The sequence below is a fragment of the Sceloporus undulatus genome, chromosome 1 (assembly GCF_019175285.1).
Source record: "Sceloporus undulatus isolate JIND9_A2432 ecotype Alabama chromosome 1, SceUnd_v1.1, whole genome shotgun sequence".
NCBI lineage: Eukaryota > Metazoa > Chordata > Lepidosauria > Squamata > Phrynosomatidae > Sceloporus > Sceloporus undulatus.
The window spans coordinates 183,743,865-183,753,138 of NC_056522.1; the positions used below are offsets into that span (position 1 = coordinate 183,743,865).

Sequence of the window (9,274 nt, forward strand, 5' to 3'; positions counted from 1 at the left end):
CTAGGGAGGAAGGCCTGCTCCCAAGAGAAAGCATAAGCAGTTCACCTGAATAAGGCTACTATAAGATAGGTCCCAGAAAATAGAATATGGTACCAAAACAGAGATATTTGCAAAAATAATTGCAAATAGGAAAATAGAAAATAAAACAGGATAAAATATAAAAAACACACAAAACTGCTAAAATTATGTAACACACCAATACAATTTTTGAAATTGTTCATTCTTGCATGTGAGAATTAAACAATTGATTATTTTTATCCCTACCCTGAACAAACAGCTTACCCTAGAAAAGATTATAGGAATCCTCTTTTCTGTTATCTCATACAGTATCCTACATCATTATGTAGAGAGATCTTGTAGCACCTTTGAGACTAACTGAAAGAAAGACATTGGCAGGGTGAATTTTTGTAAAATCTCTACGAAAGCCAACCTCTCTTTCAGTTAGTCTCAAAGGTGCAACAAGATCTCTCTACATATTGATTCTACAGACTAACACAGCTATATCTTTGTATCCTATATCAATTTAGCAAACCCATTCTCCAAGTGAGAATTCTTATGTAGCCACCATCCATGCCCAAGAGAAAGCTTAAGAAGGCCTAGGGTTCATCAAAGATCTGCATATGTATAAAAAGAAGCTGGGTGGTGGTGGAGATAGCCCAACAAACACTAAATATGTTCAGATTGCTTCCAAGCAAGATGCTGGTCTTGACCTACAAAGCCCTAAGAACATGGTATCTGAAACACCACCTCTGCCCATATCAGCCTGCCTCATATTCTAAGATAATAAGCAGAGGTCTTACTCTGTATTTCAGTGTTGGAGAATGCAAGGAGGGACATGAGAAACAAAGTACAGTGAGTCAGACATACAAGTAGAGATCTGAGCATGATTAGACCTGTGGAACAGAGAAGATACAGTTTTGACACTACGTTGCAGTCCCACAGTCAACAAAATGAATGAATGAATAAATAAAATGTACAAAGCCATAACAGAACAGAAGGCTCACATCTCAAGTAAGTCTAAGTTCTTCTCTGCCCTTCTCCTTACCAGTACAGAATTTTATTCTTAATTATTAAGAAAACCTGGCCATTTTAGTTCTCCATGTAATGCAACAGCAACATCTAGTGTTCAGTAAAATTATCGCTGCAAGATAGGTTGCTAGTTACATAAAACCACAGCTTTATTATTTCTGCTCCAACTGTTCTCTGATGCTGGGTATCTGGAGTTTTCTGCAAATGAGCTCCCAGGTGAAAATCTTTGCATCTTCTCCATACCAATTACAATTGGTCCTCCATATCCATGGATTTTTATTCCATTGATTCAAGCATCCATGGTTTGAAAACCTTCAATATATATATATATAAATATTCAAAAATGCAAATCTTGATTATGTCATTTTATATAAGGGACACCATCTTACTATGCCATTATATTTAATGGGGCTTGAGCATCTACAGATTTTGGTAGCCTTGTGGATCCTGCAACCAAACCTCAGCAGATACCAAGGGTCTAGTATAAATCACCAATTTTCCTGAAAAAGAAAGACTTTTATCAGACATGGTAATTAGGTATACTTTCTCAATTTCCATTTCCTCTTATGCCACTGATTATATAGCTCACCTATTCTAATAGGACAGCAAATCATGCATTTGATGGAATGAGCTCCTAGCCATGAAAGCTTATATTCAATGAAAATTACTGTTTCCAATTTCTACAGTGTTTGTAGGCTTCCAGTATCTGCTGGAATACATAACTTCTTTTTATTGGTCATACTGGCTGGATCTGATGGGAACTGGAGTCCAATATCTGGAGGGCTACAAGCCCCACACCCCTGGAGTATAGACTGATTTGGAGCTTCTTACAGCCAGATTGGCTTAACAGTAGTATCCCCATTTTGCAGATAAAGGATTATAGAAGCTTGCCTAAGGCTTCCTACCAGATGCAAGATTTGAAGCTAGGATGATGGACAAAGAGACATACATCCAGATGTATGGTTCACACAATGAACCTCCCCAATACCAAGCTTTAGGGGAGAAGACATCCCTTTAAAAGGATATCTCTATTTAGACTGCAAAACTAGAATGCACAGAATCCAGTAGTACTCCATTATGGTAGTGCTGCTTTCTAGTGGACAGCTCAGGTAACAGATACCAAAACCATTTTTGTGTACTTGTCTAACTGTTGTAAATTGGGATATCTGCCTACAATATTTCTGATGTCAATGTCCCAGCATATTAAGATTTCCCATGTCTTTGTATAATTGTTCCTCACCTTGCTTAGCCCTCCCTATCTGGCTGTCCTGATAAACAGCTACACAGTTTGAGGATGGGCTGCAGCTATATATGTTCATTGAACAATTAAGGAACTGACACATTTCTTAATTCGAATGAGTTAAATTTACTAGTTTGCACTGATTGGCTGGACATATGCACACACCCCTACAGCAAAAAGTTTTCTCCAGAGATGAGAAAACTTGTGTATCACTGAAGAGTGAGGCTCAACAGAAGCATCTCTTTTTGTCTTGCTAATGTTATTTTAAAAGAATTCTTCCTGAAGTACACACATGGCCAGAAGGAGGAGAGGCCAGCTTGTATCAGCATCACCTGAACAGAGAACAGAAACATCTTCAAAAGGTAGGCTTGTGAGACAAACATCATCATATTTTTTTTCTGCTGTAAGATGTTTAACATCTTTGCCTGATGGACCTTCGAAAGCTTTCAATGTGTATTTTGTGCATTTTCGTTGGCCAATAAATGTATCACTGTTTTGTGGATTTTGGATATTATAGTACTTTGTTACATGGCCAACATGGCTATCCCTGGATATGTTTTGTGTATCACAGTGTTAGAAGGGATGTTAGATGTTATATAGGGGCTTTTCAGACTGCTCCAAAAGGGCAGGCTGGAGGTACCCAGTTTTCCTCTGGAGGGACACTGCAGCAGCCAAACCGTGCGGCATCCCTCCACCCCAAACAGAAGCTGGAAAAAACGGGTTCTTTGTGGTGCACATGGACGACATCATCAGTGCACCATTAGTGCGTCCATGATGCAAGCACGGCGCCTGGACATGCAGATGCAGCAACGCACTTGCTTCATGGACACGCACCCCATGTGGGCAGGGCTGCGCAGTTATGGCGCCGCCGACATGAACTAGGGTTCCAGAACGTGCAGTTGCTGCATGCTCCAGAACCCTAGACTCAGCGCCGGCACACTGCTTTTGGCCCATTTGTACCAAGCCATAATCTACAGTACATCCTGTTTAATGAAAGATCCACAGCATAAAATACAAATGCTGAATGCCCCCAGAGAAGGAGAAAACACTACCTTCTGAGGCAGCCTATCCTGCTATCCAAAAGCTCTTGCCAATGTGAAATCTCTTCATGTCCAACCAAAATCTACTTCCTCACAATCACTATCCATTGGTTCTTGTCTTACCCTTGAGAACATCAAGCCTGTTCCCTTTTCTGCCTGAGAATTCTTCGGTTATTTGAAGATTATTCAACCATTTGAAGTTTTCTATTGTCTTCCCTTAATCTTCTCTCCTCCAGGCTTTATATTCCTATTTTTACATTAAGCATCACTGATTAATAGAGATGTGGGTTTTCCGGAAAATTTCCAGTGTTATCTAATTTATGTTATCTAACTTACTATTATCTAATGTTATCTAAATTATGTTATAATGTTATCTAATTTAATATAATTGGTTTAAATATAATCAAATGAATTTTAAGCTTTATGTTGACATTATTTTATTGGAATATTTTTACTAATAAAAAGAGAACAGCATCTAATTCTCTTATACAGTATTTAACAAAAAATGGTTATATATGGAAGAACCACTTTTTTTAAGGTGACATACCTAGAAACATGGGTAATATATTTATATCAGCAGTTTACTTTTCTTTTGCTGAAGTATAAATCTCCCCAAATACTCACATGTCTCTTCGTCTTGTAGATTCCTCCACTGGCTTCCAGTTTGGGCCAGGGTTCATTATAAATAAATAAATAAATAAATAATTTGTTAAAACATCAAAGCAGCTTACAACTGTTAGTGACTTACAACAGTTATTATAAGCTTTTGGTCCTAGTATTTAAGGCCCTGTGCTTTATCCTTCCCCCGTTTTTGGCAGATCAGCTAGCATGGTATGTACAGTACCAACTAGAAATTTACGATCTGCAGACAAAGACTATTAGCAGTTCCACCAACAGACAGCCTTTAAACCTCAAACAGGTACTTATCTACCAGAGGACACACAACACAGACATGGACACAGGTACTAAGCCTCACCACAAACCAAGATGTCAACTCGGGCCACACATTTACCCAGGAAATGTCACCACAAGACTTAATGACATCACCCACACACTATACCATACTGTGTCATCAATGCCCATCAGCACCCTATATCAGGCAAACAGAGCAGTCCCTGCACCAGAGGATAAAAGACAGAAATCAGACATTACGAATGGGAATATACAAAAACTGGTATGACTCGAGAACAGGGTTTGGTTCCCATCTCAACCCTGAAAACTCACTGGGTGACCTTGGGCAAGTCACACTCTCTCAGCTTCAGAGGATGGCAATGGCAAACCCACTGTGAAGAAACTTACCAAGAAACCCTGTGACAGGGTTGCCATAAGTTGGAAACGATTTGAAGACACACAACACAATGGGACAAAAAAGAGTACTTAATGAGACAAAAAAAATCCAAAATAAAACCAACGAGGACTAATAATACTCAGAGGTTATGGAATACATTTCGAAAAGGTTAGACAGACAGCAGAAGATGGCATAAGAATGATGTATGGCAGTAGAGAAACACCTTTGTATCTGTGGGGGATCCATTCTGGCATATATGATATGCAAACTGGGTTATCATGAGGAAGTATTGAAGCACAATGAAGATTGCAACATGTTACGGAATGAATGTAAATAACAAATGGAAATATTATTGCTTCATGGATTTTATAAATGATTGTTTTCAATTCAACATTTAAAAAAAATCCTCAGGCTTTTCCTGCCTCCTGGCCAAGCATAAATATAACCAGTGGTGAGACCCATGGTGGGACCAAGCAGTAACCACAGGATCTGGGAATGTCAAAGTAATTACCACACTATTCTCTCATGCTGCTCTTCCACTTTGACTGCTCTGGCTGCCTCCTGTTGCATTCTGGGCTTTGTAGTCCAGTGAGGCCTAAGAGCTCTCTGGCTGAGCACTCTAAATACTCTTCCTTAAATTGCAATGCAACAGGAGGCAGCCAGAGCAGTCAAAGAAGAGGTAGAGGGTAGTGTGTAGTAATCTAGAAAATGTCCTCTATTTTGAGCATGAGGAAGAAGCATGCATTTACATTTCTAGGAGTGTTTCGAGCTTGTAAGTAGGTTACGTCCTCCATTCTGCTGGAAGGTCCTACATTTTGAAGTGCCTTGCCTTCCATTGCAGTTGTATGGCATCTGGTCAGTTGCAGGTCGTTAAGAGAAACAAGGGAGGGCTTGGCAGTTAGACACACAATACACACACACACAGAGAGAGAGAGAGAGGAAAGAAAAGGCAGTGCACCAGAAGCTCCATGCAGTTGCTTTTGGGAGGAGAGCTACACAAAGAGACAAGAAAAGCCCACTTGGGAGACTGGACAAACCAGTGATGCTTTGCAAAGAGAAAACTGGGTTAGTCTCTTTCAAAACTAGAGATACACACACACACATATATCTTTTGTGTGTGTGTGTGTCGTGTGTGTATATATATATATATATATATATACACATACACACACATTGTGAATATAGTGTGTTTGTATATATACATATATGTGTGTGTGTAGTGTATGTGTATACATATATGTGTGTGTATATAGTGTATGTGTATACATATGTTTGTGTGTATATATATAGTGTGCGAGTGTTTATGTATGTGTGTGTGTGTGTGTGTATATAAGTATATATATATATAGAGAGAGAGCGCTGAAGGGGTATCTCTCCTCCCCCCCCCCCCCCCCCCCCCCCCCCGTTTACGATTAAGCGGGTTCTGGGTTCAGGTTCCTTGCGAACTCACCGGCGCAGCTCCCAAGCAGTCCTCCTCCGTTTCCTCCCCCCCAGAAAGAAAGGGAAAGGCGAGAGGAGGATCCCCGGTTTCCGGCAGCTCTGGGCACCACAAAAAAAACTCCAACTCCCAGAATTCCATAGCCTTCAGCCACACAAAGAGTTAAAGCGGTGCCAAAACGGGTTATTTCCCCAGTGTGGATGCAACCTTAGGGTCGTCATAAGTGGGAGAATTGAAAACACACAACAACAACAACATGCGAGTTTATTAGTCTGCTTCTGTAGCAATGGAGACGTGACAGTTAAAGTGGAGTGAAACTATATTGTTTCTACAGTACTGTATATATACAGTACGTCCTAAAAGAGCGCCATGGCTTCAAATAAAGGCTGAGGAAATCCGCTTCCTTTGCCCTACATCCGGGGCATTTCCTCTCTCTGACCCGCCCACGTTTAAAATGGCGGCCGCTGCCGAAAACGTTTTTTTCAAACGGTGCCTTTTACCCGATTCAAAGATGTCGGCAACGGCTTCGACCTTTGAACGAATGACATCGCGGCGCTTCGAGGCCACGTGACGAGCGACAGCCAATGGGGGGGGATTCTCTCTTTGGAACGTCTAGGCAATCATCTTCCAGTTCAAATGAAGCAGTGGAGGCCTGCAAGGCCTTCCAGGCTCAAAAGGAGTGACTTCTGTGCCCACAGCCATTGAGTGTACAGGCTCCCTGTCAGACATAAGCAGAAAAGAAACACTTAATCACAATTACTCCCACCAACTAATTGGGCATGAGATTGCCTCTTTATTTGGAAAACCATTTAAAATAATTCCTGTTTACAAATTAAAGCAGATCTAGATATATCTAGATATATCGATATCTGTATCTATAGGTATCTATAGCTCAATATATACAGTGTGTATGTATGTATGTATATATATATAATATAGATACAGTATATATAGATATTGATGTATACATCTAATACATCTATAATATATATCTATATAGACGCAAACATATATCTAGTAATAGATATATAGTAGTAAATATCTATAGGGTTTTCTTAGGCAAGGAATCCTAAGAAGCGGTTTCGCCAGTTGCTTTCCTTGAAATCCCTGTGATTCATGTTTGCATGCCATTTTTAGTACTGTACTTTAAAAATATTAAAGATTTCAATTATATTTTCAAAGTTGCTTTAAATCCTTGATTTAAAAGACCATGAGCCTGATGCAGACAATAACCCGCTTGCATCTGAAAAAAATAAAGAATTCTTAATATTTAAAACACGCATTTAATATTTAAAAGTAATATTTAAAAATTGGGGGGAAATACTTAAAAGAACAACAAAAAAGTGGTGGTGCAGCATCAATATTTTTCTTATTAATAAATTTGCCACAACTCTATTAATCAGAAGAAAATCAAGACTCCTCCATAGAGATCCTCCTTTGATGGAATGGGAGACAATGCGCGCAGCATGAAAATATGCCTAGAAAAGCATCTCCTTTCTAGTATGCATTGATATTTTCAACACATCTGTGTTCTTTTTTTATAGAGGATATATTCAAGATCCACATAAGCGGGATCATAATTTCCTGTAGATTTAATATGGCTGTGGCAAAGCATTAGTTTAGGCTAGGATCCAAGTATAGTAGAATAATTCTCCCCATGGGGGTTTTCTTGATCGGTCAGAATGCAGTTTAAAGAAAACCTCTGTATTTACTCCCTTTTCATACAAAATAATATAAGAATCTACGTTGGAGTACATAAATAGCTAGATAGATAACTATTCAATAGGTCTGGTAAATATGAATACTGTATGCCTAAATGTTTATACAGTATATGCTTTGGGTTAAGCTGACTTTCATCTTAAGACCTGGGAACCAAATGGCAAAAAGATAGAAAATTCCATGATAAATATGTAGGGTAACAATAAGAAGGGAATATAGGAAGAGGGAATTTAAATACAGTCGGCCCTTCTTATACACAATTTTTTTATACACAAATTCAAGCATCCATGGTTTGAAAATATTCCAAAAAAGTATAAAATTCAAATATCAAACCTTGATTTTCCATTTTTATAAGGGACACCATTTTGCTATGTCATTATATTTAATGGGACTTGAGCATCCACAGATTTTGTTATTCATGGGGGATCTGGGAACCAAACCCCAGCTTATAGCAAGGGTCCACTGTAAAGTGATACTGAGGTGGAAGGAAAGCAAAGGGGATTTAAGGATTTGTAGAAGACCACAACAAAGGACTTCAGATATGTATGATTAAATGTTGTTTTACTAGCCTTGGTTATTTACTATTTATATATTTTGAGAAAACAGTGTGTGTGTGTGTGTGTGTGTGTGTGTGTGTGTACACACACATACATTGTATATATCTGCATTTATATTATATAATATACATTTTAACAATATTTTTGTTGCAGCTAGGAGTCTCAGAAAACATATATACATAGTGTATAATATAATACAGTATGTATGTATGTATGTATGGATAGATAGATAGATAGATAGATAGATAGATAACACACTATATATGTCATGTGTGTGTCTTATTTTCTGGGCCTTAGTTGCAATAAAAAAATTGTTTAATGCAGTTTAAAGAAGTAAGCTGTGACAGTTTTATTCAGTGTGTGAAAGGACATTCTTCCTATCTTCTTTCCTATTTCTAGCTTAAAATGGAAAAGCTAAAATGGGAGTAATTGAAAGAACAGAGCAGCTCCTTTGAGACTGATTTCTTTTGCCATGACTTTCCCTGGAGATCAGCCCACTTCTTCTCCGGATGCACCCAGGTTTTTTTTCCCCAAGAGAAAAGAAGTCAAGTTCATTTAAAATGTCTTCCTTGATCAGAGTCCTCCTTTCTTAGAGCATGTCCTCCATTTCCAGCTTTGCAAAACTCCCTCCATTTTGAGCATGACTCAGAAAGCATGCATTTACATCTCTGGGGTGTTCTGAGCTTTGAATTGTCCTCTTTTTTTTCTTGAATGTCCTCCATTTTGCCATGCCTTGTCCTCCTTTGTGGTGAGGACATCTCTGCTCACCCTGATCCCTCCATTTCCCACTCTCCCTTTCCTTTTTGCACTACTCTACTGTACATAACTCAGCTCTGTGCAAGCTGGCTTTGATTGGGGCATCTACTACAGTTCCCATCATGCCTTGAGAAGAGCATTACCACAACCTAGGTCTTGGTGCTCCTGGTGCACCCTGGGATCTGTAGTCTCCACCCCCTTGATTCC

General features: G+C 39.0%; 1 protein-coding gene across 1 annotated transcript in view; it reads right to left on the reverse strand.

Annotated features, from left to right (window-relative positions):
- Positions 1-6,169, reverse strand: part of LOC121934780 (SLX4 interacting protein) — a 108,094-nt gene extending 101,925 nt beyond the window's left edge. The window contains 1 exon segment of the mRNA XM_042475624.1: positions 6,048-6,169. The gene's annotated coding sequence lies outside the window, so the exon portion shown is untranslated.
- Between the last annotated feature and the right edge of the window lie 3,105 nt (positions 6,170-9,274).